This window comes from Penaeus vannamei, chromosome 30, assembly GCF_042767895.1.
Source record: "Penaeus vannamei isolate JL-2024 chromosome 30, ASM4276789v1, whole genome shotgun sequence".
NCBI lineage: Eukaryota > Metazoa > Arthropoda > Malacostraca > Decapoda > Penaeidae > Penaeus > Penaeus vannamei.
In genome coordinates this window covers 4,427,809-4,450,646 of record NC_091578.1, presented here as the reverse complement: position 1 = coordinate 4,450,646, position 22,838 = coordinate 4,427,809, and the positions used below count along the sequence as shown (strand labels likewise).

Sequence of the window (22,838 nt, the reverse complement as noted above, 5' to 3'; positions counted from 1 at the left end):
AAGAGACAATAACACCCGAAGGAGGGAGGAGGAGGAGGAGGAGGAGGAGGAGGAGGAGGAGGACGAAGGCGGTGGAGGAGGTGGTGAGAAGAAGGAGGTGGTGAGAGGGAGGAGGAGGAGGAGGAGGACGAAGGCGGTGGAGGAGGTGGTGGGAAGAAGGAGGAGGAGGGAGGTGGTGGTGAGAGGGAGGAAGGAGGACGAAAGAGGTGGTGGGAGGAGGAGGAAGAGGAGGAGAACGAAGACGCAGGTGGTGGGAGGAGGAGAGAGGGTGAAGGGGTAAGAAGATGAAGAAGAAGAGCAGGAGAAGGAGGATGGGTGGGAGGAGGTGAAGGAGATAGGAAGAGGTTGGGAGGGAAGAGGAAGGAGACGGGAGGGAGGAGGAAGTGGGAATTAGGGAGAGGGTGCGAGGAGGAGGAGAGAATTGGGGCGTGAGGGCGAGGGAGTGTCCTGAAAACTTCCTCCTGAAGGCGCAGAAGGTGTGTATACGCGAGGAAGAGATACGTCATACTTACGTATCCGTGTAAATGTTTCTACCCCTATGTATTTGCCTCTAAGCGTCGCAATAATACTTAATAAAGATAAAATACTTAAGTAATAAGTAATACTTGACTTATACGTGCATGTAAATGTTTATACCCGTATGCATTAGCCTCTTAACCGTCGTATGCGTGTGCGTATGTGCGTATGTGCGTACGTACACGGGAGGCGGCGGGTGACATACCAGAGCGGCGAGGTAGCAACACTTAATTGGGAAAGTGTCACGCTGACCGGCCGCCTGATGAGCTCCTGACGCGGCTGACAGTCTACACGCTCCTTCGGCCTTATTACCGCGTGTCAGGGCCTTGTGTCGGCAGAGCGGAGGCTGAGACGGTCCTCGGGTTTGGGATCTTTCTCTCTCTTCTCTCTCTTCGCTCTCTTCTCTTCTCTCTTCTCTCTTTCTTCTTTCGTTCTTGATTTTTTTTTTTTTTTTTTTTTTTTTTTTTTTTTGTCTCTTCGAGGGTTTGGGCATTTTCTCTCTTCTCTCTCTTCTCTTCTCCTCTCTTCCTTCTTTCGTTTTTCATTTTTTTTTTTTTTTTTTGTTTCTTTGAGGGTTTGGGCTCTTTCTCTCTTCGCTTTTCTCTTCCTTCTTTCGTTCTTTCGTTCTTGATTTTTTTTTTTTTTTTTTTGTCTCTTTGAGGGTTTGGGCTCTTTCTCTCTTCTCTTCTCTTCTCTTCTCTTCTCTCTTCTCTCTTCCTTCTTTCGTTCTTGATTTTTTTCTTTGAGGGTTTGGGCTCTTTCTTTCGCTCTCTTCTCTTCTCTCTTTCCTTCTTTCGTTCTGATTTTTTTTTTTTTGTCTCTTTGAGGGTTTGGGCTCTTTCTCTCTTCGCTCTCTTCTCTTCTCTTCTCCTCTCTCTTCCTTCTTTCGTTCTTGATTTTTTTTTTTTTTTTTTTTTTTTGTCTCTGAGAGAAGGAGAAGAAGAGGAGGAGGAGATGGAGATGGAGGAGGAGAGTTAGGAGAAGAAAAAATAAAAAGAAGAAGAAGAAGAAGAGATGGAGGAGAAGAAGAAGAAGAAGAAGAAGAACAGATGGAGATGGAGGAGGAGGATTAGGAGAAGAAAAGATAAAAAGAAGAAGAAGAGGGAAGAGAAGGAGGAGAAGAAAAGAAAAACAAAAGAAGAAGAGATGGAGATGGAGTAGGAGGAGGAGGATTAGGAGAAGAAGAAAAAATAAAAAGAAGAAGAAGAACGAGAAAAGGAGGAGGAGAAGAAGAAGGAGAAGAAAAGAAAAACTAAAGAGGATATATCTATCAACATATCGACTGTTACTTCTATTTCTGTTGATTTCCTTTCGTTATTTTTGGTTAATTTCCTTCAGCAATATATATGACACTTTTTAACAAATCGTTGTGTCTTTATTGTGTATTTTCGTTATATATATATATATATATATATATATATATATATATATATATATATATATATATATATATATATATATATATATATATATATATATATATATATAATACTCGCGTGATAATCTAGTTTAAATCTGAAAAAGATATATTATTTTCTTATAGTTAATTCAGTGTATGTAGATATGTTTGCGGTTTCAGTTTGAATGTTTATATATAGAATGATTGAGATTTTTAGTGACTTAATATAACAAAAAATAAATATATAAAAAGTCAGATAAAATAGATCGATAAAAAATATACAAAATATTTATGTAGAAAAAAAAGGAATTTCGACGAATATTCTTTTTTTTTCCGCACGGCATTCCTCCCGCCCCCCCCCCTTCTTCGGTTCACCCCCACTTTCACATACCCCCACGATTCCCCTCCCCCCATTCCGCCCTCCCCCCCCTCCACACACCCCAACACAACCCCCTCAGTCACCCCACAAAACTCATCCCTCCTCATTCCTCTCTTTCCCCACTTCCCCCTCCCTTTCCCCCCATCCCCCTCCCCCTTCCCCCTCCTTCCCTCTTTTTCCCCCTCCTTCCCTCTCCCCATCCCTCTCTTTCTCCCTCCTTCCCTCTTCCCTCCCCCTTCCCCCCATCCCCCTCCCCTCCTCCCCCATCCCCCTCTTTCCCCCTCCTTCCACTCTCCTTCCCCCTCCCCCCCTTCTCCTTTCCCCCCTCCTTCCCCTCTCCCCTCCCCCCCCACATCCGCCTCGCCCACCGCTCGCACGCGCCCGCCCAGATGGGAAGTCCGCCCGCCCGTATGGGAACGGAAGGGACTCTGAAGATAGGGTTAATCGCCTCCCAAATTGATCGCCATATTCGGTGACAACTCTTTTTTTTATGGCGAAGGAAGGTCGTGAGAGAGAGAGAGAGAGAGAGAGAGAGAGAGAGAGAGAGAGAGAGAGAGAGAGAGAAGGGGAGAGTGTGATCGCCATATTCTGTGACAACTCTTTCTTTAGGGCGAAGGAAGGTCGTGAGAGAGAGAGAGAGAGAGAGAGAGAGAGAGAGAGAGAGAGAGAGAGAGAGAGAGAGAGAGAGAGAGAGAGAGAGAGAGAGAGAGAGAGAGAGAGAGAGAGCGAGAGAGAGAGTGAGGTTTGTTTGTTTGTTTGTGTGTGTGTGTGTGTGTGTGTGAGAGAGAGAGAGAGAGAGAGAGAGAAGGGGAGTGTGTGTGTGTGTGTGAAAGTGTGGGGTTGGGGTTGTGTGTGTGGGGGGGGGGGGATGTGTGTGGTGGTGGGGGGATTGTGTGTGTTTGGAAATGTGTGTGTGTGTGTGTGGAAGAGTGAAAGTGTGGAAAGGTGTGTATTTGTGTGTGTGTGAGAGAGAGAAAGAGAGAGAGAGAGAGAGAGAAAGAGATAAATAGATAGATAGACTGTATCAATACAAAGGCATATCAACAACTCACACTCTAAGCAAATACAGAGATAGTAATAACAATAAAAAAATATGTTAATCGCAATATCGACAATACGATAACATCGGAGAAAAGAAACATGATAAAGAGCCGGCAATAATAACGACAATAACAGCAATAACAATAATAATAAAATTTTAAATTCTCAACACACACATTGAAAGGAACAGCGGGGGGAGGGAAGGGAGAAGGGAAAGGGGGAGAGGGAGAAAGGAATGAGGGAGGTTTATTAGAGAGGGAGAGGGAGGGAGGGAAGGAAGAGGGAAGAGAGAGAGAGAGAGAGAGAGAGAGAGAGAGAGAGAGAGAGAGAGAGAAAGAGAGAGAGAGCAGAAAGAGGGAGAGAAAGAGAGAGAAAAAGAATAAAACGAAAGAAAACAGAACGAGATTTAAAAGAAACGAAAGCCAAAAATACCCCCCCCCAAAAAAAAAAAAAAAAAAAAAAAAAAAAAAAAAAAGAGAGAGAAGGGGAAAGGGAAAGGGGGGGAAGAAAGGAGTGCAAAAAAAAGGGCGTCACTAAAATGAGTAATGACTATTGTCCCTCTGCCGTGGCGATCATTAGAAAAAGGGAGATGAACGTATGATTAATTGTCTAGCATTACGAATTTCATTTTTTTTTTTCTATTTTCTTTTTTATTCATCTTAGTTTTATATTTTTTTTCTAAACACGGTTGTTTGTTTTGTTTTGTTTAGGGCTGTGTGATTGTGTGTGTGTGTGTGTGTGTGTGTGTGCGTGTGTGTGTGTGTGTGTGTGTGTGTGTGTGTGTGTGTGTGTGTGTATGTGTGTGTGTGTGTGTGTGTGTGTTTTGATGGTGGATGTGTATGTGTGTGTGTGTCAATGGGGGATGTGTGTGTGTGTGTTTCGTTGTGAAAATATGTGTGTTTGTTTGTGTATGTATGTATTTCTTTGTGTGCGTGTGTTTTAGTGGGGGGATATGAGTATGTACGTGTGTGCGTATATGTGTATGTATAGAAAATAGGAGTCTATGCGTCTCTGTGTGCGTATAAGTGCGTGAACCAAGAACAACAATCCTAAAAAATAAATAAATGAATAAAATAAATACTCGAGACATAATAGATTGTGATGGAGAGAGAGGGAGGGGAAGGGAGGGAGAGGGAGAGGGAGGGATGAGAGGGGGAGGGGAGGGAGAGGGAGGGGGAGGGGGAGGGAGAGGGAGGGATGCGAGGGGGGAGGGGAGGGAGAGGGATGGATGAGAGGGGTGGATGAGAGGGATGGATGAGAGGGGGTGGATGAGAGGGACGGATGAGAGGGATGGATGAGAGGGATGGATGAGAGGGGTGGGAGAGGAAGGAAAGAGAAGGGGAGGGGGAGGGAGAGGGAGGAAAGAGATGGGGAGGGGGAGGGAGGAATAGGGGGAGGGAGAGGGATGGATGAGAGAGGGAGGGAGAGGGAGGGGAGGGGAGGGAGGAGGGGAGCGAGAGGGAGGGGAGGGGAGGGAGGGATTAGGGGTGGGTGGGGAGGGGAGGGAGGGAGGAAATGGGGGGGCACAGCGGGGGGGACACAGCTGACTTGCCCCGGATTCTTCATCTCTCGGGCCGGAAATACGGCTATGTATGTAGAAAGGGAGAGGAGAGAGGGAGGGGAAGGAGATAGGGCAAGGAGGGAGGGGTGAATAAATAGGAAGAGAGATAAGAGAAAAGAGAGACTCGAAGCTTAAAAAAAAAATAGAAAAACAAAGAGAGAGAGAGAGAGAGAGAGAGAGAGAGAGAGAGAGAGAGAGAGAGAGAGAGAGAGAGAGAGATAGAGAGAGGGAGAAAGGTAGAGGGAAGAAAAGAGGGAGGAAATTAAATTTGAGAACGAGAGAAGAGGAAAAAAGCGAAAATAATGGAAGACAGTAGAAAAAAAGAAGAGGAGAACACAGAGAAGAACAGAAGATGGTAGAAACATAAGAACAAAGATTGAAAGAAAAAAAATAATAAATAGAGGGTGGAGGAGACAGGACCGAGGAGAGGAGGGGGGGTAGGGGGGTGCCGGAAGCCCCTGGCACTGCGTGATTGGCACTCGACGGAACCCATAAGGGGGGGGGGGAGGGGGATTGTGCCAAAGGAGAGAAAGGGAGAACAGCGGAAGAGGAGGAAGGGAGAGACGGAAACAGAATAACGAGACTATGTCAGAAAACCCGAGAAGCGGAAAAAGGGGGAAGAGGAAGAGAACAAGAGAACGAGAGAAAAAGAGAAAGACAGAAAGACAGAGACAAGAAGACAAAGGGTAGAAGGGGAATACAGGATAATCAGGAGGAAGCGACATTATATAGAATACGGGGGGAAGGGAGAAGAAGGAAGGAAGAGGGAGAGGGACAGAGAATGGTATTAAGGAAACTGCCCGACATGATCAAGAGGGCGTGGAAGGATGCGGAGGAAGGGAGAAGAGGAAGGGGGAATAAAGGAAAGTAAAATAAAGGAAATTGAGAAAGAGAAGATTACGAACTTAGAAACAAAGAGGAAGAGAGAATTAAGGAGACTGAGAAAGAGAAGATTACGAAAGTAGAGACAAAGAAGAAGGTAGAAGAGGAAGAGAGAATAAGAGAAAATAGAGAAAAAGAGGATTACGACCATAGAGACAAAGAGAGAATGGCGATGAATTAGAGAGATATAAAAATAGATAAAAAAAATAGATAAAGAAAAACCCAAACCATAAAACGAAGATAAAAGCTAGAAAGAAAAGAAAAGAAAAAACAAACAAGCAAACAAAAGCAAGCAATCAACCAGACAGCAAACAAACAAAAACAAACAAACAAACAAAATAAAACCAACCACACAAACAAACAAACAAACAAACAAAACAACCGCACAAACAAAACAAAAACAACCGCACAAACAAACAAACAAAACAAAAAAACAATAATCACAAAATAAAATCCCCCCCAAAAAACAAAACAAGTAGACACCCCTCTTGTCTTTGAAAAAATCCCAAAACATCTTGAGAAATCGATGGCGAAGGAGGCGGGGAAGAAAGTCGATTTGTCCTTCGGTCTTAACACGAGCCGAGGTCGTATGGTGAGGGGGTAATGGGGGGTATGGTGAAGGGGGTGGTATGGTGAGGGGGTGGTGTGGTGAGGGGTGAAGTGGTGTGGGGCGTGGTATGATGGGGTGGGGGTATGGTGAGGGTGTAATTGGGGGGGTGGTATGGTGAGGGGTGTAAATGGGGTGGTGGTGGTGTGGGTGTAAATGGGGGTGGGGTGGTGTGGGGTGTAAATGGGGGGGTATGGTGAAGGGGGGTATGGTGATGGGGGGTATGGTGAGGGGGTATGGTGAGGGGGGTGGTATGGTGATGGGGTGGTATGGTGGGTGATATGGTGAAGACAACAACATCAACAAAAACTACAACAATAACAACAAATGCAACAAAAGCAAAAACAACAACAAAAACAACAACAACAACAATCTACAACAAAGACAACAACAACAAACACCACAACAACAACTACAACAAAGACAACAAAAGCACACACGAGACCCCCGCTCGGTCCCCCAGGTCGCGTCCCCTCTATAACACAGCCCCTTCCCCGCTTGAGCCATTGAGCGGGGCAGAATACATATTTGGGGAAGAGAAACGTCACTTCACTCACCTCCCCATCCCCCCCACCCCCTCCCCCTTCTTCTTCTCTGCCCCTCCCACTACCGTCTTCTTCTTCTTCTTTGCCCCTCCCACTACCGTCTTCTTCTTCTTCTCTGCCCCTGTTCTTTCTCTTACTCTTCCTACTCTCCTGTCTTCTCTTCTCCTCCTCTCCTTGTTCCTTCTCCTTCTTACCTTCCTGCAGCTTGACTTCTCTCCCCTCTCCCCTTCTCCCTTCCTACCCCTTGCTCTTCCTCCCTTTTCCTTCTCCTTCTCCTTCCTACCCTTCTGCAACTTGCCTTCTCTCCTCCCTCCTCTTTCTCCTCCTTCCCCTTCCTCTCTTTCCTACCCCCTCTGTTCCTTCTCCTTCTCCTTCCTACCCTCCTGCACTTGCCTTCCTTCCTCCTCCCTCCTTGCTCCCTTCCCCTCCCTTCTTTCCCTACCCTCTCCTGCCCTCCTTGCCCCTTCCCCCTTCCCCTTCCCCTCCCCCATTTTCCTACTCCCTCCTGCCCTCCCTGTCCCTTACCCCTTCCCCTCCCCCTCCCTTCCTACTTCCCCGAGTCCTCAATCAGTCCCGAGCTTCGAAGTCCTTATGACAAGTCCTTAGGAAAGAAGTCCTCGTGGCGGGAAGTCCTGCTCTGTCCCCCGTGCGGACTCGAGATCTGTAAGTCCGAAGAGTCCTCATGAGTCAGGAGTCCTTTTTGAAAAATCTCGCATCCTTGAGACCGAAAAGTCCTCACGGCAGGAAATCCTAGGATCCTTCTACCCTCCGTCCTTCGCTGCTCTCCTGTCTCTCTCTGTGTCCTTCCCTCCTTCCCTCCCTCCTTCTTATCCCTCCCACCCCCTCCCCACCCTTCCCACCCCACCCATCCCACCCCCTCCCATCCCACCTTCCTTCCCTCCCACCCCTCCCTACCCCTCCCATCCCTTCCCTCCCTCCGACCCAGCCCGCCGATCTGCCTCCGCCGGCTGGGACTGTCCCACGGGCCCCTCAAGTACCGTGACCAATTGCCTATTGTGGAGGTCGCGTCCCCCTCGCAACTGTAAATATGTCATTACTGATCACCCGGATCCTTCGCGTGGGGGGGGGGGGAGAAGGAGGGGTGGAGGGAGAGAGGGGGGGAGGGATGGATAGGGAGGGGTGAAGGGGTGGAGGGAGAGAGGGGTGGTGGGATGGAGGGGTGAAGGGAGAGGGGATGGATAGGAGGGGTGAAGGAGAGGGGATGGATAGGGAGAGGTGGAGGGAGGGAGAGGGTGGAGGGATGGATAGGAGGGAGGGTGAAGGAGAGGAGATGGATAGGGAGAGGGGATGGAGGGATAGGGGAGGGGTGAAGGGAGAGGATGGATAGGGAGGGGTGAAGGGAAAGGAGATGGATAGGGAGGGGTGAAGGAGAGGAGGGTGGAGGGGGAGGGATGGATAGGGAGGGGTGAAGGGAGAGGGGAGGAGGGATGGATATGGAAGGGTGGAGGGAGTGAGGAGAGGGTGAAGGGAAGAGGGGAGGGATAGGGAGGTATGGAGGGATGGAGAAAGGGAGTGGCAATAGAAGAAGGAGGGAAAAAGGAGAGAAGGAGAAGGGAAATAGGAGACGGAAGAAGGAGATGGGGAGAGGGGGTTGAGGAATGGCAAGGAGAGGCGAAAGGGAAAAGGAGGAAAGAATGGAAGAAGTAAGGAGAGAAAAATAAGGAAGAGAAAAGAGAGGGAAAGAAGAGTGAGGAAGAGAAGGGAAGAGTTGGAAAGGGAGAGAAGAGAGAGAGAGAGGGAGAAAGAGCGAGGAAGAGGCAAAATGAGAGAAAGAGAGGGAAGAGTTGGGAGAGGAAGAGAGAGAGAGAGAGAGAGAGAGAGAGAGAGAGAGAGAGAGAGAGAGAGAGAGAGAGAGAGAGAGAGAGAGAGAGAGAGAGAGAGAGAGAGAGAAGGAGAGAGAGAGGGAGCTATAGATACTACTACTGTTCGTACCAGTTTTATACGTAGTTTTATGTCTGTTGGGGGGGAGGGGGGCTCGGACACCAATCCTCGATATAGTATTGGCCTGCGTTTGTGTACGTCTTTGTGTGCGTGTGCGTGTGCGTGTACGTGTGTGTATGTGTGTGTACGTCTGTGCGTGTGTGTGTGTACGTATGTGTATGTGTGTGTGTGTGTGTGTGTGTGTGCATACGAATGTGAATATATATGTCTTTGAATATCCAACAACGCTACAATAAAGAAATAAAAAAGAGAGAGTAAAAAAACAACAACAAATAATACATAAAAAAGAGAGAGAAAAATAACAATAAATAATAAATAAAAAAGAGAGAAAAAAAAGAAAAAAAAAGAAAAAGAAAAAAAAACATACCATCATTCCCAACGACAACTATTTCTACAACTAATACACCTCCTCCCCCTTACCCCCCTCACCCTCCCCCCCCCACACCCCAACCCTAAGCGGCATCGTAAATAAAGTCGCCGGAGGGAATGAGGCGGGGAGGGAAGCGAGGGAACGGAGGGAAAGGAGGGAGGGAAGGGAGGGAAAGGAGGGAAGGAGGGAAGGGAGGGAAAGGAGGGAGGGAGGGAGGGAGGGAAGGGAGGGAATGAGGAGAGAAAGAGAGAGGGAGAGAAAGAGACAGACAGAGAGAAAGAGAGAGAGAGACAGAGAGATGGATAGATAGAGAGAGAAAGAAAGTGAGAGAGAGAAAGAAAGAAATAGAGAGATAAAGACAGAGAGCGAGAGAGTAAGAAAGAGAGAGAGAAAGAGAGAGAAAGAAAGAGGAGAGAAGAAAGAAAGGAGAAAAAAAGAAGAGAGAGAAAGAGAGAAAGAGAGAGAGAGAGAGAAGAAGTTTTAGAGCCATTTGTTGGAAAGAGCCGGATTTAGCGAGGTTGATACAATGGCCGACACGAGAGGGCAGGTCAGACCGACACAAACCAACACAGAGGCCGCGCCCCGTCATCACTCACTCGGCCGCACACACGCACACATGTACGCACGCACACACACGTATATACGCGCGTCCATGATTCGAGCTGAAGAAAGAGAGGATGGTTTTTGAATTCATCTGTCTGTCTGTCTCTGTCTCTCTCTCTCTCTCTCTCTCTCTCTCTCTCTCTCTCTCTCTCTCTCTCTCTCTCTCTCTCTCTTTCTTTCTCTCTCTCTCTCTCTCTCTCTCTCTATATATATATATATATATATATATATATATATATATAATATATATATATATGTATATATATATATATATATATATATATATATATATATATATATATATATATATATATATATATCTATTGAATCCATCTATCTATTCTATCTCTCTCTGTATACATATGTGGCCGTGTGTGTGTGTGTGTGTGTGTGTGTGTGTGTGTGTGTGTGTGTGTGTGTGTGTGTGTGTGTGTGTGTGTGTGTGTGTGTGTGTGTGTGTGTGTGTGCGTGTGTGTGTGTGTGTGTGTATTGTATAATTTGCCTTTACATCATCACTTCATACATTCTCCTGGAAGTCAATCTTTCATTTCCATTTTCTTTTCCTTAAGACTAATCCCATCTCCTCGCATGTTTTGAGCCCCGATCTCATTTTCTCTTGATGGTTTTCATGTCCCTTTCATCTCCCTTTCTCTCGTCTCCTTTTTATACGTCTCTATTTCTCTTTTGGATGGGCTTGTCATTAATTTTAGCAGAGTATTCAAGGAGCGTATGGCTTCTAAGATTTATGCGTTCCGTGCCACTGAGCAATCTGGTTCTTCGCTCTCTCGCTCTCTCGCTCTCTCTTTCTCTCTCTCTCGCTCTCGCTGTCTCTCGCTCGTTCGCTCGCTCTCGCTCGCTCTCTCTTTCTTTCTCGCTCGTTCGCTCTCGCTCTCTTTCTTTCGTTCGCTCTCTCTCTCTTTCTCTCTCTCTCGCTCGCTTTCTTTCTTTCGTTTTCTCTCTCGCTCTCTCGCTCTCGCTCTCTTTCTTTCGTTCTCTTTCTCTCTCTCGCTCGCTCTCTTTCTTTCGTTTTCTCTCTCGCTCTCTCGCTCGCTCGCTTTCTTTCGTTCTCTTTCTCTCTCTCGCTCTCGCTGTCTCTCGCTCGTTCGCTCTCTCTCTCTCTCTCTCTCGCTCTCGCTGTCTCTCGCTCCCTCTCTCTCGCTCGTTCGCTCTCTCGCTCTCTCTTTCTCTCTCTCGCTCTCGCTGTCTCTCGCTCGTTCGCTCTCTCTCTCTCTCTCTCTCTCGCTCTCGCTCTCTCTCTCGCTCTCTCTTTCTCTCTTTCTCTCGCTCGCTCTCTTTCTTTCTTTCGTTCTCTTTCGCTCTCTCTCGCTCTCTCTCTCTCTCACTCTCTCGCTCTCGCTCTCTCTCTCGCTCTCTCTTTCTCTCTTTCTCTCGCTCGTTCGCTCTCTTTCTTTCGTTCTCTTTCGCTCTCTCGCTCGCTCTCTCTTTCTTTCTCGCTCTCTCTTTCTCTCTCGCTCGCTCTCTCTCTCGCTCTCTCTCTCTCCCTCTCTCTCTCTCTCTCTCTCTCTCTCTCTCTCTCTCTCTCTCTCTCTCTCTCTCTCTCTCTCCCTCGCTCTCTTTCTTTCGTTCTCTTTGGGTCTTTCTGCTCTATTTTGACTTTTGAGTCTTTTTTTTTTTTTTTTTTCTTTTTTTGCTTCCTTCGTTTTCTTTCTTTCTTTCCTTCATTTTCTCTCTCTATCTCTTTCTCTTACTCTTCTCCTCCTCCCTTTCCCCTCCCCAACATACCACCCCCACTCACCCGACACACTTACACATGCTCTACACCCACCCCACACCCACCACCCTTCCCCGACACCCACCACACCCACCACCCTTCCCCGACACCCACCACACCCCTTCCCCCTCCCTCCCCACACCCCAAACACCCTTCCCCCCCTCCCTCCCCACACCCCCCAAACACCCACCACCCCACACCCACTACCCTCCCCCACCCCACACTCGCACACAATGGCCAGGGACCCGACACAATCCCCTGAGCAGTGCATCATCACCCGCCGTCCCTTCCTTGTGCCGCGACACCCAGTCAGGGACGCGAGTACAAGGGACTGGACAAAGGGACAAGGGAAAAGGGGGCGATCTCCTGTTCCTCCTGTTCCTCCTGGTCCTCCTCTTGCTCTCTGTGTGTCTCTCTTCCTCTTTCGGGATTCTTTTTCTCTTCTCTTTTTTTTCTTTCTCCTTCGTTCGATTTTTTGGGCTTTTTTATGTTTTTTCTTTCTCCTTCGTTTTTGGGGGGCTTTTTCTTCTCTGTCTTGCTCCTTCGTTCGTTTTTTGGGCTTTTTCTTCTTGTTTTCTCTTTCGGTCTTTCTAGTTGTCTTTCTCTTTCGTTATCTTTCTTTCTCTTTACCTCTCTTCTCTTTTCTTTCGTTTTTTTTCTCTTCCGTTTTCGTCCTCTTCCCCTTAATTTCTTCTCTGCGCCTCCTCTCTGTTTTTGTTTCTCTTCTATTTTTTATTTTTCTTTTATTCTTTCTTTCTTACTTTCTTCCTCCTTTCTCTCTCTCTCTCTCCCCTCTTCCTCCTCTTTCTCCTCTTCTTCTTTTTCCTCCTCCTCTTACCCCTCCTTCTTCTTCTTCTTCTTCTTCTTCTTCTTCTTCTTCTTCTTCTTCTTCTTCTTCTTCTTCTTCTCCTCCTCCCCACCTCCTCCTCCTCCTTCTCCTCGTCCTCCCCTGTTACCAAAGACTCCTCCACCCCCTCCTCCTCCTCTATCTTTTTCTTCTCCTCCTCCTCCTTTTCCTTCTCCTCCTCCTCCTTTTCCTTCTCCTCCTCCTCCACCACCTCCTCCTCCTCCTCCTTCTCCTCCCCCTCCTCCTCCTCCCCCTCCTACCACAGACTCCTCCTCTGGGACACACGGATTGTTAAGCTACTCGCCGCCCTTATCATCGTTTGGGGGAGGAAGAGGAGGAGGAGGAGGAGGAAGAGGAGGAGGAGGAGGAGGAGGAGGAGGAGGAGGAGGAGGAGGAGGAAGAGGAAGAGGAGGAGAAGGAGGGATAGGGGGAGGGAGAGGGGGAGGAGGAGGAAGAAGAAGAGGAGGAGGGGGAGGAGGAGGAAGAAGAAAGAGAAATAAAAGAAGGAGGAGACGGAGGAGGAAGAGATTGCGATGCAGTATCATTAGTAATAGAAATACAAACAGATCAACTAACACATACTAGTAACCAACAAATATCACAAATTTCAATTGTTGATAAACTACAATTAAATCCCCCCCCCCCGCGCCCCCAACACCCTACATCCATCCTCTTTCATTTTTCATATAAAAACAGAAACACAAAACCTGAATTTTGAAAATATCACGTAGGCCTATATACAAGAACCTCTCCCTGGCTTCGGTCCCACGAAAGAGAGGGGAGAGGGAGAGGGGAGGTTGAGGGGTGTGGGGGGGTGAAGGAGTGAAGGGAGAGGGGGGTTTTAATAGTGGCAAGAGGAAGGGAAGGGAAGGGAGGGGAGAGGGAGGGGAGAGATATCTCTGATGGCTCTATTTGCGACTTGTGTTTCCATCGGATGCGCATTTCGTTTCGACTTTGTTGTCAAGGTTCGTCTTTTTTGGGGTGTGTCTTTGTAATTCTTTATAAATTACGATCATTTTGCGTTCATCAATCTGCGTATCAAATTATTACTTTACTTTTTTTCGAATCCTGCCCAACGCGCATCGATGACGAAGGTTATTCAAGATCTCAAAATAACCCGCCGTTTTAATCCGACGTGGCAACTCCCAGTGTGGCCTATCAATTACAGCAACAATAAATGATGACACACTTCATTAACATCATTTTATAGGACCCTAGACACTCGCCCCCTCTCAGCGCGACGATAAAGCACCCCCAAAAACATGCCTGGGGCAACGGAAAGAGCAGTAGAGAGTTAGTAAAGATTTTTTTCCCGCGCTTTTGAAGACAAACGGTCAGAGATGTGACGCCATATTGGATTCGGTTCCTTCGCATTTTCGAACTTGATTTTTCTCTTTCTCTTTCCTCTTGCGGAGGTAAAAAGCTTTATATCTACTTAATCTTAAGGTTTGGGGAGGGATTAGGTAATCCCCGTGCAGAAATGGAAATAGAATAATAAAGTTTAGGATGAGTGTGAGGCAGAGGGAGGGAGGAGGGGGTTGGGGGTAATGAACTCCCCCTCCCCCTCCCCCCATCACGTAAATAGCCACCGATATACAGCACAAAACGACAATCTTTTAGATGGAGCCATTTCAGGATGGGAAATAATGATACACTAGCTATTAAGGATCATCATATCCATAAAGAAGCGGGATTTGATATATATAAACAAATTAGACGGAGGTTATCTCTACCCCCCCCCCTCCCCTCCTCTCTCCTTATCCCCTTCTCCCCCCTTCCTTCCCCCTACTCCCTACCCCTCTCTCTTTACTATGATTCAGGGATTTCTAAGTTTCCAGTGAATCTATCCTTCCCACCCTCCCTTCCTCCCTTCCCTCCCTCCCTTTCCCTCCCTCCTTCCCACCCCCTCCCTCCCTCCCTCCTTCCCACCCACCCACCCTCCCTTCCTTCCCTCTCCCTCCTTCCCACCCTCTCCCTCACCCTCCCTCCCTCCCTCTCCCTCCCTCCCTCCCTCCTTCCCTCCTTTCCACCCACCCACCCTCCCTTCCTTCCCCTCTCACCCACCCTCCCTCTCCCTCACCCTCTCCGATGACCATTAAGCGACCCACCCTAATATTTGCCCTGATTTTTATGGTAATTGTTAATTATACGGGGGTGTTGTTGGCGATGGTTGGCGGATGGAATGGCCCCGCGACTGTTTATTTGCCGGATGATCTATGTGTGCATATGTGTGCGTGTGTATGTGTGTGTGAGTATGCGTGAGTGAGAGAGAGAGAGAGATTGAGCGCGTGTGAGTTTGAGAGAGAGAGAGAGAAGGGGGGGGAGGGGGGGATGTGTGTATGGTTCCGTGGGTGTGTGTGTGTGTCCGCGCGCACACATATTAAAATGCGTAATAGTCATAATTGCTTATGAGCCATCAAACGTTTCCCACAGAGCAAACGTTGTATATAAGCTACGTAAACATTTCTCACCGAATAAACGTTGCCTATAAACCACCAAACGCGTCTCGTTGAATAAAAAAAGTTATGATCCACTAAACGTTTGCCAACAGAACAAACGTTGCCCATAATCTACCAAACGTTTCTTAAAGAACAAACGTTGCCCATGATCCACCAAACGTTTCCCAACAGAAAAAACGTTGCCCATGATCCATCAAACGTTTCCCAACAGAACAAACGTTGCCCATAATCTACCAAACGTTTCTCAAAGAACAAACGTTGCCCATAATCCACCAAACGTTTCCCAACAGAACAAACGTTGCCCATAATCTACCAAACGTTTCCCCAACAGAACAAACGTTGCCCATAATCCACCAAACGTTTCCCCACAGAACAAACGTTGCATGTTACCCACCAAACGTTTCCCCACAGAACAAACGTTGCCCATGACCCACCAAACGTTTCCCAACAGAACAAACGTTGCCCATAATCCACCAAACGTTTCCCCACAGAACAAACGTTGCCCGTGACCCACCAAACGTTTCCCACAGAGGAATCCCAGACCACCACAGACACCACGCCGTAGTTACAACAGAAAAAAAGACGAATGCGACATCCACAGACTCTGAGAATCCACACAAATAAATTAAATTATACTTCTTTTTGTTTCCTGTAATTCCCGGAAGCAAATGACCTCACGAGAAAGCAAACATTTGGATGCAATTAAAACACGATGCCAAGCACATGATAACCTTGTGAGAAAGAGAAAGAGGGGGGGAGGAGAGATAAGATAAAAGGCGTAGAAAGAGGGAGAAGAAAAGATAGTGGAAATGATGATTTCAGATAAAGCGGTTTTGTGTTTTTTAATTATGATTGATTTTGGAAGTGGATTGAAGTGGTTTTATGATGTTTTTTTTGTAAAATCTTTCATTAGGCTTTTTCTTTTCTTGTCTCTTTCTATAGTCCTGTTTGTCTCTTCCCATATTTGTCTTTTCCTCCTTCTCTCTCCTTCTATATCTTTTCTTGTCTCTTCCTCCCTCTTTCTCTTCTCTTACATCTCCTCTTCTTCTTCCTTTTCCATCCATTTCTTCGTCTCTTTCTCTAAGTCTCTCTCTCTCTTTGTCTCTCTCTCTCTCTCTCTCTCTCTCTCTCTCTCTCTCTCTCTCTCTCTCTCTCTCTCTCTCTCTCTCTCTCTCTCTCTCTCTCTCTCTCTCTCTCTCTCTCTCTCTCTCTCTCCCTCTCACTCCCTCTCTCTTTCACACCCCTTTCTCCCTTCCCTCCCCATCACCCTCATCCATTTTTTTCCCCAGTCTCTTTCCCCTCCATCTCCTCCTCTTCCCCTCTCTCTCCCTCTCCCCTTTCCCCTCGCGCGCCAAAGTTCCCATGGCGACCTCCCTCCGCCGCCTCTTGACGGGTCAATTACCGCTAAACAGGCGGGAACCACACCCCCCCTCTGTCGCCAGGGGGGAGGGGAGGGGAGGAGGGGGAGGGGGAAGGGGTGGTATTGATGCCTTGCGGAGAGGGAGGGAGGGACGGAGGGGGGGTGGGGGGTTGCGAAGCTTTGACAAGGACAAATTTACGTTTATATATATATATATATATATATATATATATATATATATATGTGTGTGTGTGTGTGTGTGTGTGTGTGTGTGTGTGTGTGTGTGTGTGTGTGTGTGTGTGCGTGTGTGTGTGTGTGTGTGTGTGTGTGTGTGTGTGTGCGTGTGTGTGTGTGTGTGTGTGTGTGAATATACATATTGATAGATAAATAGATAGATACACGGTGTGTGTGTGTATTTATACGTGTGTGTATTTATGTGTGTATGTGCGTATTCACACACATATACACACACCTATCCGAGCATGTACGCTTCTAACACACACACACTTACAGGACACTAAACAAAACCCACACACACAGGAGGCGCCAACGTGTGTATTGACGCCGCGAATTCCACCCATAATTCCGCGACTTATAACGAGGTCTCCGTCATACCGCTAATTACAAGTCAAGTTAATGATCATCGGGAAACCATACGTGTCTGTGGGCGCCAATTCCTCCCTCGTCATCTCCTCTTTATTGGCCTTTTTTCTCTATTTCCTGTTTCGTATTCTCGTTAGAGGTATTTTCGGAGCTGTTCTCTCGTTATCTTTTTTTTTCTTTCTTTTTCTTTGTTGTTTGATTCTCTTTCTTTCTTTTTTTCTTTCTCTATCTCTCTGTCTCTCCCTCTCCATCTCTGTCTATCTATATCTGTATATATTTCGCTCCTATTCTCTCTAATTATATATCTATCTATCAGTCTGTACTCTCTTATCTCTCTCTCTTTCTCCATCTTTCTCTCCATTTCTCTCTCTCTCTCTCTCTCTCCATCTCTCTCTCTCTCTTTCCCTTCCTCCTTCTCTCCCCATCTCTCTCTCTCCTTCCTTCCTCCCTATCTATCATTCCCCCTCTTCCTCTCCCCCTCCTTCCTGTGCACCCCTATCCCCCCGTCCCCCCAGCCCCCTCCACCCCCTCCGCCCCCCTCCACCCCCTCCGCCCCCGGATGACCGCAAACAGGCCCCTGAGACGCCACATCCGGGGTCTCGGCCGCCCATCTCGACGCCCATTGTTCGAGACGAGGATCGAGGTCCGTTTATTGGGTCATTTGGGGCGTAATGGGCTGGTACGCGGGTGTGGGGGGGATGGGGGTGGGGGTGGGGGGCGTTGTTTATATGTTTGGATGTGTGTGTTTTGGGTGGGGGAGATGGGCGGGGGTTGTGGGTACACATTTATACAGTATGTGTTTGTCTATTTGCATATATTTTTATTGTTTATCTATCAGTCACATACACACACACGTGTGTATATATATATATATATATATATATATATATATATATATATATATATGTATGTATGTATGTATGTATATATACATATATATATATATATATATATATATATATATATATATATATATATATATATATATATATATATAATGAATATATTGACATATACATGCATACATATACATGCATACACACACACACACACACACACACACACACACACACACACACACACACACACACACACATATATATATATATATATATATATATATATATATATATATATATATATATATATATATATATATGTATGTATGTATGTATTTATGTGTGTGCGTGTGTGTGTCAATATGTACGTATGTATATATATTCATATGGACACTCAAAATCCATAACTAGATTTAGCTGAAGACTTAAAAATGTAGACAAACATCAATATAATAATTCGTTGGTTCCCTCGACGCCCCAGACCCTAAGAGAGCAAAATTGACCGACGATCCATCTATCAATTCCTCTCCTCGTCCATCTATCCCTCTCCCCATCACGGATCCCACGACGCACGCCACTTCCCTGGGCTATCTATCAATTCATTAAGCCATTCTCCGGCAGCAGCAGCAGCAGCGGGGGGCTTACCTTCACCTCAAAAGACAATTGGATTAAAGAATTGGTTCCAAAATAAATTGTAACGCGTTGTAGGGTTTGACTTAGGCTGGCGCAAGGTCGTGGCGGGACGCGGAAGGAGGCGGTGACGGCGGTGACGGCGGTGGGTGGGTGAGTGACTGACAGAAGCGTCTGGATGTTGCGCAGGATTATGAATGAATGCGTGAGGTGGCAGATCAGCTGATTGATGGGGGGGGGTGGGTGGAGGGAAGGAGGCGACGGCGGCGGCGGTGGGTGAGTGACTGACTGACAGAAGCGTCTGGATGTTGCGCAGGATTATGAATGAATGCGTAGGGTGGCAGATCAGCTGATTGAGGGACGCGGAAGGAGGCGGCGACGGCGGCGGCGACGGTGGGTGGGTGAGTGAGTGACTGACAGAAGCGTCTGGATGTTGCGCAGGATCATGAATGAATGCGTAGGGTGGCAGATCAGCTGATAGAGGGGGGGGTGGAGGGAAGGAGGGAAGGAGGGATGGGTGGGTGGGTGAGTGACTGACAGAAGCGTCTGGATGTTGCGCAGGATTATGAATGAAGGCGTAGGGTGGCAGATCAGCTGATTGAGGGGGGGTGGGGGGGTGGAGGGAAGGAGGCGGCGGCGGCGGTGGGTGGGTGAGTGAGTGACTGACAGAAGCGTCTGGATGTTGCGCAGGATTATGAATGAATGCGTAAGGTGGCAGATCAGCTGATTGAGAGGGGGTTTGGGGGGGTTGGGTGGAGGGAGGGATGGAGGAAGGGATGCGTGGGTGGGTGGGTGGGTGGAGGGAGGGAGACAGGGAGGGAGAGAGAGAGGGGGGGAGGGAGGAAGAAATAGAGAGAGAGGGGGGGGAGAAAGAGAGATAGGGAGAGAGAAACTGATAGAGAGAGAGAGAATATACGCATATACATACCTAAAACACATACATATGTATGCGTTTGTGTGCCTGTATGCCTCTGTGTGTGTCTGTGTGTCTGAATGTGTGAGAGTTTGTATATGTGTGCGTGTCTGTGCAACTCTATGTGTGTCTGTGTGTATGAATGTGTTAGAGTGTGCCTTTGTGTGTGTGTGTGTGTGTGTGTCTGTGCGTATGAACGTGTGAGAGTGTGCGTATGTGTGCGCGCGCGTGTTGTCAGCCCCGCTAGCCTTCCCCCATTATTCGCTCGCAATAAAAAAAAAAAAAACACGGCCGTTGTTAATATTCTGAGCAACGCGACAAGATAAGCCGGAAATGGCGCCGAGGTCCGCAACGGGTCAACATTTTTTTAAAGTCCGGTTTTGGGGATATTGAGTTTTCTGCGATGCTTTGCAACCTTTTTGGCAGGACGTGCAATTATTTGGGCCGAACTGCAATGACCTGTTTTATTCACGCCCGAAGGAGTAGGGTGGGCGGCGAGGGGGCGGGGGGGCGGCGATGAGTGTGCGACGCGGGATTGTTTGCTCGCCTTCGATTCCGGAGTGAAATCGGCCTTTTATGAGTCGACGCTGATACACACACACACACACACACACAAACACACACACACACACACACACACACACACACACACACACACACACACACACACACACACACACACACACACACACACACAAACACACACACACACACACACACACACACATATATATATATATATCTGCCTGAAGCGAGACCGAGCCGAGAGACCGAGCGAGGGAGGCGCGCAGACCGAACGGCGCCGCCACAGGAGGACCGCACATTACCACACAATGGCGACACATCCCGGCGGGGGGCTAATTCCTGCGCTGGGTGGCCCTCTCTCCCCACTCCTCCCTCTCCTTTCCCCACTCCTTTCCACTCCTTTCAACTCCTGCCTTCCTTCTCATCCTCTCTACTTTCTCTTTTTCTGCTTTTCTCTTCCTTCTTCTTCCCTCCTCCCCTTTCCCGCCTATCTCTCTCCTCCTCCCTTTTCCCTCCTCCTCCTCCCTTCCACTACCCCTCTCTCCCCTCCCTTCCCTCCTCTTCCCCTTCCCCTTCTTTCCTCTTTCCCTCCTCCACCATGCCCTCTACCCGCCCACGCCCATGCCACGCCCGCGTCTCTCTCCATTCTCCCTCCCTTCTTCCCTCCCTTCCGAACAGGTGTTCTCACACGCCCACCTACCTGAGCTCGGCCACCGCCCCCGCTGCGACCGCCGCCCACCCACCCGCCGGCCGCCCATGGCTCAGATGTTGCGCTGATTGAGTCATAACTTAGGGAGACGTGACAATGGGCGGCGCGACGGCCTTTCAACCGCGGGGGGGGGAGGGAGAAGGAGGAGAGGGCGGTATGAGGGGGGGTGAGGGCGGTTTAAGGGGAAGGGAGACGATGGGAGGGGGTGGGAGAGGGAGGTATGTGGGGGTGGGGAGAGGGGGAGGAGGGAGGTTTAAGGGAGTGGAGAGGGAGGCATGTGGGGGTGGGGAGGGGGAGGGTGGTATGAGGGAAGGGGAGAGTGTGGTATGAGGGGAGGGAAAGTAGGGGGAGGGGAGAGGGTGGCATGAGGGGATGGTGGAGGGGGGAGAGGGGAGGGGGAGGCGAGTGAGCGGTATGAGGGGAGGGAAAGTAGGGGAGAGGGGAAGGAGGAAGACTTCCCATGTGGTTCTTCTCGCGTCTCTCTCTCTCTCCTTATTCGTCTACCCTGTTTATTTATGCATTTATGTATCTATCTATTTATCTATCTGTTTCTTGATTTATCTATCTTCCTATCTGTTTATCTATCTATCGATTAATATATTTATTTTTCCTCTTTCTTTTCATTTATATATCTATTTATTTATCAATCGATCAATCTATTTTTTGCTCTTTCTATTTATTCATATATCTATTTATCTATCTGTCATCTCCTTGTTTATCTATCTACTGCATTTATCTATCTATTCATTTCTCTATCTATCTGTCTATCCATCTGTCTATTTATCTGACAATTTATCTATCTGTCTGTCTATTTATCTCTCTATCTATTTGTCTATCCATTATCTATGTGTATATATATCTACATGTTATTGTTTATCTATCTATGTCGCGTGCGTGTGTCTGTTTGTGTGTGTGTGTGTGTGTGTGTTTGTGTCGTGTGTGTGTTTGTGTGTGTGTGTGTGTGTGTGTGTGTGTGTGTGTGTGTGTGTGTGTGTGTGTGTATGTGTACTTGCAAGTTTACACAACTTCAGTTATTTGTACATACTCCTAAGTGCACGAATGGGTAAGTGTACGTACTTCCAACCGTACTTGTATATAAGTATTCGTACATATACTTATGTCTAAGTATACGTACATCCAAACGTACATACCTATATGTACGCCAACACCCAAACGTACATACCTACATGTACACCAACACCCAAACGCACATACCTACATGTACACCAACACCCAAACGCACATACCTCCATGTACACCAACACCCAAAACGCACATACCTCCATGTACGCGAACACCCAAAACGGACGCGTGCGTGTGCGTGTGTAGGTGTAAGTGAGCGTGTGCGTGTGAGAGCAGCGATCAGACCTCCAGGCTATTCTCGCTGTGTTGACACTCGGGCAGGGGACACGGGCGGCACAAAAGGCTGACCGCTTGGCTCCTTGGGCGGTGCTACTGAAGGGGCGGGAAGGAGGAGGGGGAGAAGGAGGGGAGGAGGGGGTAGGAGGGGAGGGGAGGAGGGGGGGATGGTGGGGAGAGGGTAAGAGGGAGGGAGAGGGTAGGGAGAGGGTAGGAGGGGAGAGGGTAAGAGGGGAGGGGGGATGGTGGGGAGAGGGTAAGAGGGGGAAGAGGAGGGGAGGGGAGGGAAGAGGAAAGGGAGAGGGAATAAAGGAGGGTGGGGGGAGAGGGGAAGGGGGGAAGGAGAGAGAAAAGGAGAGAGCCTTTTGATACATATAACACCGATTTTTCCCTGGGGTGTTTCAGTCAAGTGGAGCGAATCTGAACATTTCTCTCTCTCACTCTCTCTCTCTCTCTCTCTCTCCCTCTCTCTCTCTCTCTCTTTCTCTTTCTCTCTCTCTCTCTCTCTCTCTCTCTCTCTCTCTCTCTCTCTCTCTCTCTCTCTCTCTCTCTCTCCCTCTCTCTCTCCCTCTCCCTCCCTCCCTCCCCCTCCCTCTCTCTCTTTCTCTCTCTTTCTCCCTCCCTCCCTCTCTTTCTGTCCCTCCTTCCCTCTCTCTCCCTCCTTCCCTCCCTCCCTCCCTCTCTCTCTCCCTCCTTCCCTCCCTCCCTCCCTCCCTCTCTCCCTCCCTCTCCCTCTCCATCTCTCTCTCTCTCCCTCCCTCCCTCCTATCTCTCTCCTTTTTCCCTCCCTCCCTCCCTCTCTCTCTCCCTCCCTCTCCCTCCCTCTCTCCCCCTCTCTCCCTCCCTCCCTCTCTCCCTCTCCCTCTCTCTCTCCCTCTCTCTCTCCCTCCCTCCCTCCCTCTCTCTCTCTCTTTACCAAAGATAGTTGAGACACGTCCTCGCTTTTGCCTCTGAAAGTTTCCCGGCCTTACCTTTATGTTTTGGAATATTCTAGTTC

At 48.2% G+C, this 22,838-nt stretch overlaps 1 protein-coding gene across 1 annotated transcript in view; it reads left to right on the top strand.

Moving 5' to 3' along the window:
• LOC138867556 (paired box protein Pax-6-like) overlaps positions 1-22,838 on the top strand; it is a gene marked incomplete at its 3' end in the record, with an annotated part of 117,188 nt that overhangs the window by 58,174 nt on the left and 36,176 nt on the right.